This window comes from Solanum pennellii, chromosome 4, assembly GCF_001406875.1.
Source record: "Solanum pennellii chromosome 4, SPENNV200".
NCBI classification, from domain to species: domain Eukaryota; kingdom Viridiplantae; phylum Streptophyta; class Magnoliopsida; order Solanales; family Solanaceae; genus Solanum; species Solanum pennellii.
The window spans coordinates 67,360,515-67,368,311 of NC_028640.1; the positions used below are offsets into that span (position 1 = coordinate 67,360,515).

General features: G+C 32.6%; 1 pseudogene; it reads right to left on the reverse strand.

The window, feature by feature from the left end:
* Positions 1-3,339: 3,339 nt before the first annotated feature.
* Positions 3,340-7,797, reverse strand: part of LOC107016967 — an 8,686-nt pseudogene continuing 4,228 nt past the window's right edge.

The following is a 7,797-nucleotide window of genomic DNA, read 5'->3' on the forward strand; positions in this document are numbered from 1 at the left end:
GGAGTATACCCTGCTGTAAGTTGCTTCAGAATACCTTCATTTTCGCAATATTCTTTAAATTCTCGACTTGTGTATTCACCTCCTCTATCATTGCGAATGGTTTTAATGCTGCAACATTTTTCTTCTCAACAAGGGCTTTAAATTTCTTAAATGTAGAAAATGCTTCTGACTTTTCTTTCAAGAAATAAACCCAAGTCATTCTTGAGAAATCATCAATAAAGATGAGAAAATAACTGACTTCCAAGATATGGAGTCTTCATTGGTCCGTAAATATCGGTATGGATTAGTTCCAAAAGTACACTTGCTCTCCAAGACACCCCTTTTGGAAAGATTTCCAATTTTACTTTCCCATTATACAACTTTCACATAGATCTCAGGAAGGCCTTGCACCATGTCCTTTTGCTTATAAGTTTCAAACCATGAAAATTAAAGTAACAAATATTTTGTTTCAAAGCCATGAATCATCTACAATTTCATTTTTAATGCATTGTAATGAAATTGCAAAGGGAAGTTTCTTTTTTTTTTTATCATCTTTACTTCAACAATGACTTGATTTGGCTCAATTTTATCATAAATCCTGCAATAATTATATCTAAACACAAGAGAATAACCATTTTTCATAAGTTGACCAACACTAAGCAAATTCTCTTCCAAGTTAGGAACATAAAGAACATCATGAATTTGCTTACCGCTTCCTTTCATATGTTGATCGAAATGGTACATTTACCTTTTGCATCAACTAAGGCTTCATTCCCCGTTCTCACTTTAGTGGTGATGTTATTATAAATTAGAGGAAAGTCTTTTCATATCCAGTCATGTGATAACTACAACCATATCAACATACCATTCATTTCTTTTTGTTGAAGCATAAGATTTAGAAGCAAAGAAAAGGTTTTCTTCCCTTTCTTCCTTGTGTTATCCACAAAAATTTGCTTGCTCCCATTTCTTATGCAAGTAATCCTTTTCAATGTGGCCAAACTTTTTACAAAAGTTACATTGAGGCTTGCCTTTGTGTTAATATTTTTCTGCATTGTGATTAGTCTTTTTCCAAACTTAACAAAAAAAACTAGAGTTTTTCTCACTTTTTTGTCAACCTTCTTGGAAGAACCATCATGATCCTACTTCTTTTTTGTCTTGTAATTCTTCTTCTGTTGATTTTTTGAGAGATTTTTAAAATTCTCATTTGCTTTAGATTGGAAAGTCATCTCTTCGAGTTGATCTTAACGAAAAAAGTTTCGCTTCTCGCGTGCACGAAATCATCCAACTAGCTCTTTGATGGAAAGCTTAGAACGATCTTTTGTCTCCTCAGTGATAACAATTATAATGTACTCATACTTTTATGTGACACTCATTAAAATCTTTCTCACAACTTGTTGGCCATATATTATATCACCATGATTTCTCATTTCATTAACAATATTCATGACTCTTGTGCAATATTCATCTACTTTTTCAGATTCCATCATTTTCAAATTTTGAAACTCTCTTCAAAGAGTTTGAAGATTTATAGCGCGTACCTTTTTGTCACCATACACCTCAGTTTCCAAAGAATCCCAAGTTACCTTTGCAGTCTCACAAGTAGCATTTTTTTTGCAAAATATGCTCTTGAGACTTACATTTGAATTTTGTTCAAGTCTTTTGCATCTTGACGATACTTAGCCTCAAGATTTTTCATCTCTACTGCTGTAAGATCACCATCATTATCTGGTTCTTCAAAGCCATTTGCAACAATAGTCCATAAATCTTCAGCTTTCAAATGTGATCTCATTCTTATCTTCCAGTATTCAAAATCAGTTCATCAAAAAATGGAGTACGAACAATTGAAGAATCAACACCTTCATTTCTTTGGCTGCCATATTTTTTCTTCACCTAACCTCATATTAATAACGAAACCTGCTCTTGATACCAATTTGTAGGAAATATGGAAAGAAAATAGTATTTTTATAGAATGCTCTAGTTTATTATAGGCTACTTAAGGCCACTTGAGATGATTACTATCATCAACTACATCTTTATTTATACTAGTAATAATGTAAATCAAAGGTCTTGCACAAATAACTAAATACATGTATCACAATTTACTAGGTACATGTATTACGAAATTCTAAAAAGACTTCTTGAAAAACTAAGAGACAATTTCGGAAGACTAAACATAGATGCATTAATCCCAACACTATATATACAATGCAATTCACATTTTATACAATGTATAGAAATGCTGAAAGTTTAGTTGCCAACTTGTCAAGTCACACAAATTAAATCTTTCCATTAGTAGCAATAAAAGGTTTTCGTTTTTACAATTATTGTAAGAGGATATCTGGGGACTATCTCCTTTTATTTCTTCAGAAGGTCATCGTTACTATTTTGTTTTTGTGGATGTCTATAGCAATTTTGTTTGGGAATTTCCAATGTTTAAGAAATCAGATGTTTCACATATTTTTTTTCAAATTAAGGGACTTGTTGAAAATCAATTCAATACCACCATAAATTCTATCCAAACAGATGGTGGCGGCGAATTTCGTGTGCTCACTCATGTTTTAAATAAGCAAGGGATAATTCATTGGCTTTCATGCTCCCACTCTCATGAGTTGTAACCAAAGTCCCTTAGAAGCTGAAGGAGAGCCTTTTGTTCAGGGGTTTCTTCAGGGAGCAAGGAGAATACAACAGACTTTACAAGGCCATGTCCTTCATGTGATACTTTTGAGTTACAAACGAGTAGACGTGCATGATTGTTCTTGTAATGAAAATGTTCTTTTATGAAACTAGAACTTTTGATGAGAGGATACCAATGTTTGCACACATTTGAAATGCAAAAGTGATTCCACATGCAACCTCAATAGAATATTAACTACTACATCTTCTGGTAAAGGATGACAACCATCCATACTAGATTATCTCCAATTAATAAGAAAGTGCATAATATGATTCTTCCTCCATAATGGACTTAGCAACTCTCGCGATCAAATTGTCATGTGCTCTTAGACTGACATATCAATTTCCCAAAAATGAGCTCGATATGAATTTCTTATTGTTTTTCTGCTTCTTCACTCACATCAAGTAGCCTTGGAAGTTACACAGAAGCAAATGTCAATACTTTTCCACTTTGAATGCTTACTATATTCCTACAATATTTCAAAGTTGACGCTTTCTTAAAGCTTATTTTGATAAAATAATACACATTTAGCCAACAATTTAGCAAGTAGTCAAATGTGAGCAAAACACTAAAAACAAATAAACTTTATGTTCGTATCAATGACCAAAGTATAAACGGGACATGATGAATGAGTAGAATCCAGTGACCTAATACTAAAAGGTTCATCCAGCTAATAAAATGAAAGATCAAGGGGGAGGGGGGAATTGGTTTTCAATACTTGACATCATTGATCCACCTAATAGTTGTACTACTTCATTTGCTCGATCAGTATTATCCTGGTCTTGAGACTCATTTCCTTTCGTAATTAGAGCTGGGCTCTCCTGATAATTGAAAACACAACTGCCAATAATTCCAAGATCTGTAACTTGACTTGTTGTAGGGTCATATAGAACCAGTTGTGAAGTTTTTGTCAGTTCAAAAACAATCTTATCATTCTCCCATATACTTTTAGGCAAATGAGCAGCATCTATAAAGGTTGAACAGTAAACATTTTGCACCAGCTTACCTCTTGTTTCATTTCATATATGGATGTCATACACTTATAACTAACTAACATTGCAAGCGAGTCGCCACGCGATGTAAGCCTCACCCAGTGTTTACCTTGGCCTAATTGCATCTCCCCAAATTGTTTGTTGGCCATGGAAAATGAATGAATCTTGCATATATTATTATTGAGAACCCTACAAATCCAATAATAAACCCCATTGAGATATGTGATGTAATAATGAAAACTTGAGGTAAAAGTGGAAGGGAACTGTAGCTTCTTCCATGAGTTATCGCATGAGGAATAGACATAAACAGACATATGAAGGTAATAGCCCTATCCCTGTGCCCGAACATCACAGTATACTTGAATCTGAACAACCTTATCATCCTGAGTCAACTGGTCAAACCCCAATCTGAATTTATGATTATAGTCACATAAGAAGTGCTCAGTCGCAAAAGGCTCAGGAGGCAGAGGCCGGAACGCTTTGGTGGAAAGATTCACAAACTCAAGCGGACACCGTATTCACAAAAAAATTCTTGCATTAGGAATAAGCCATTAACTGGGCTAGCAACACAGTTGAAATTCTCGATCCTTGAAAGATGAAGGAGAATTCTTTGTTCAGGGGTCACACCCGGAACTATTTTTCATACAAGACAAGTAAAAAACTGGTAATGCTTCTCTAGATTTTTCATTAGCCAATCAATGATTCCCTTTCTGCTTTCCTCTACATCTCAGCTTAGCATATACAACAATTTTGCAGGTTAGTTGGTGAGTTATTTATGTATTAAAATCACCAGCACATCACGTACTGTATTTGACTACTGGTTTAAATGTATAAGTTGAGAAGAAGATATATGTATTATTTATGTAAGGCAAAAGATGGAATAACCAAACTCGGCATAACTAATTAATGTGTTGACTCTTTCCATCAAGATCANAGCGGACACCGTATCCACAAAAAAAATTTTGCTTTAGGAATAAGCCATTAACTGGGCTAGCAACAGTTGAAATTCTCGATCCTTGAAAGATGAAGGAGAATTCTTTGTTCAGGGGTCAGACCCGGAACTATTTTTCATACAAGACAAGTAAAAAACTGGTAATGCTTCTCTAGATTTTTCATTAGCCAATCAATGATTTCCTTTCTGCTTTCCTCTACATCTCAGCTTAGCATATACAACAATTTTGCAGGTTAGTTGGTGAGTTATTTATGTATTAAAATCACCAGCACATATGGTATAACCAAACTCGGCATAACTAATTAATGTATTGACTCTTTCCATCAAGATCAATCGACAACACTTGGCACTTCTTGCAAGTATTTCTAAAAGTTGAAATATAAAAGACGCCAAGCTAACATGATCAAAATTGGGCTGGATATAATTTAGAAGCAAAACCCTACATCACCAAATTCAAAAAATAAAGAAATTGAACTCTAACCTTACAAAGAAGATGGATGGATCTCCTTTCTTCTTTGTTACTATACTTGTTTGCCACTCCACTGTGCTTGCATTGACTTATAAATTAAAAGTAAAATAAATTAGAAATTTTAACTTATGGTTATTGACTTAAAACTAAGGAGTTACAAGCAATTTTTACATTTAGTCAATCACTTAAAATAAGTCAATCCAAGTGTGTTCTTAAATACTTATTTTTATGCCATAAAAATATAAAATAAGCTAAAAGTCAAAAGTTGGTNTCAATAGTTGGTATTCTGAACTTATGATTTTTACCTTATAAGATATTTTAACATTTTAAATATCTTTCCATGTTAATTATATTCAAGCACAGACCAAATGAAATAAATCTATACAAAAACAACTGAAAGTAAATAAAGGAATGTAAAGAGTGGAAATTAAATAGCAATTTTCTTGCCAATCATATCATCATATCATATATCATATTATATATTATTATAAGTGAGAAGCATTAAAGTATAATGTTGGATTAATATTTTACCCCTATATTAAATAAAAATATTTAATTAACAAAATATTAAATAATAATCATATCATATTGTACTTAAAATATATATTTTTACATAAAATAAATACATTAAAAAGACAATTATTCATTAATAATCTTCTAAAAAAACTGATATCTCTTTACATTCTCCACTGTGATCCTTGTCTTTTCATTTCATATATGTATATCTCCTTATCTTTTACATTCTATTTTATTATGAGTTTGATAGAGAGCACCCGAATATTATCCATTCTGATGCTACATTGTATGTTCTTTTAAGTTATTTTCTATTTTTTTCCTTGCTTCTTACTTATAATATAGTTTATGATGTTTGATTTATGTTTAAGATTTTGATCTCTTATGTAAAATAAAAATTGTAATTTTGTGTCAATAGCTTATGAGATGATTTTTTTGTTACAGGAAAATCAATCTATGAGATGCTTGTGTCGATCACATAGAACTTTACTTTGAGTTGTGCCAATACAAATGGGGTAAGTGCATTTCCTTCTAACATAATCTTTTTTAGCACAATTCATTGTCTCTTTTTTTTTACTATTATTATTATTTTATTTTGTCAATAGTAGGTCAAATTTATTGAATTTTCATATGCAGATTAATGTGAGGTAGAAAATTATTTATAAAATAAGTTCAGGGGCAACATGACCTTAGTATAGTATAAGTGAGTCTATGAGGTTTCGAACAAAGGTTGGTGGGGGGGGTTGGCTGACTGGATTCTTGGCAATTGCAATTGCTGATTTGTTATCACAATATAGAACATTCCCTCTTTTTTGTTTTTCACCAATGTCTTCAAATTTTCTCCTAAACCAAATAGCTTGAAAAGTAGTCTTAGTTGCTAAAACATATTCTACTTCGGCAGTGGATTGAGCAACAACACTTTGCTTTTTTGATAACCAAGAACAAATACTTGATTCAAACAAGAAAGCATAACTAGAAGTACTTTTCATGTCAATTACCAGCCCAATCACTATCAGAATAACCAATTAAGTTCAAATCTCCACCAAATTAAAACATTATCCCATAATCCATTGTTCCTTGCAAGTAGCGTAGAACACGCTTTGTAGCTCTATAGTGCACTTGGTTTGGTTCTTGCATGAATATGGATAATAAACTAGAAGCAAACATAATATCTGACCTTGTTGAAGTAAGATATAACAAACTTCCAATCAAGCTCCTATAAAGTGAGCTATTAGCTTTCTTTTCTCCATCATCTTTTTCTGAACTTCTCATTTGCTACTAATGGTATGACCACAAACCTGCAATCCATCATTTTGAATTTTTGAAGAATACTTTCAGTATACTTCTTTTGAGAAATAAAAATTCCTTCCTTCACATGAGAAACTTTGATGCCCAAGAAATAATTTAGCAACCCAAGATCACTCATTTCATAGGCTTGCATCATATCTTGCTTGAACTTTTGCACCATCTTCACTTCATTTCCTGTAAAGAGCAGATCATCCACATAGAGACAAACAATGATAATGTTGTCATGTTCTTTATTCACATACAAAGTGGCTTCACATTTGCTTCTTTGAATATTATTTTTCAGAAAGTATTTATCAATTTCATTGTACCAGTCTCTTGGAGTTTGCTTCATCCCGTAAAGAGTTTTTTTTAGCCTGTACACCTTCTCTTCTCCCCCTTGAACAAAAAATCCTCAAGGTTGCTCAACAAAATTTTTTTATCAAGATTTCTATTAAGAAATGCAGATCTAACATCAAGTTTAAATATCTTACATTTCTTTTGTGCGCAACAACAATTACAGTTCTAATTGTCTCAAGGCGACCAACTGGAGAGAAAGTTTCTTAAAATCAATACCTAATTTTTGCGTGAAGCCTCTGGCAGTCAACCTTGCTTTTTTACTTTTGAATATCTCCTTCCTGATTGAGTTTGATTTTGTAAATCCATTTTATACTTACAACTTCTCTTTCTCAGGGTATAGCAACAAGCACCCAAATATTATTTTTTTCAATCATCCGAATTTCTTCTTCCATTGCTTTCTTCCAAACATCATGCTTTATAGCTTATTCATAATTTTCTGGCTCAACACCAACAAAGTTACATATCTGATAAATGTCACTCAGTATCTTTGTTCCTCTTAGAGGCGGTTTCTTCATCATCTGAATCTGACATTTTTCCCACTTGAGGGACATCTTCCTCTTTCTTATCCTTTTAT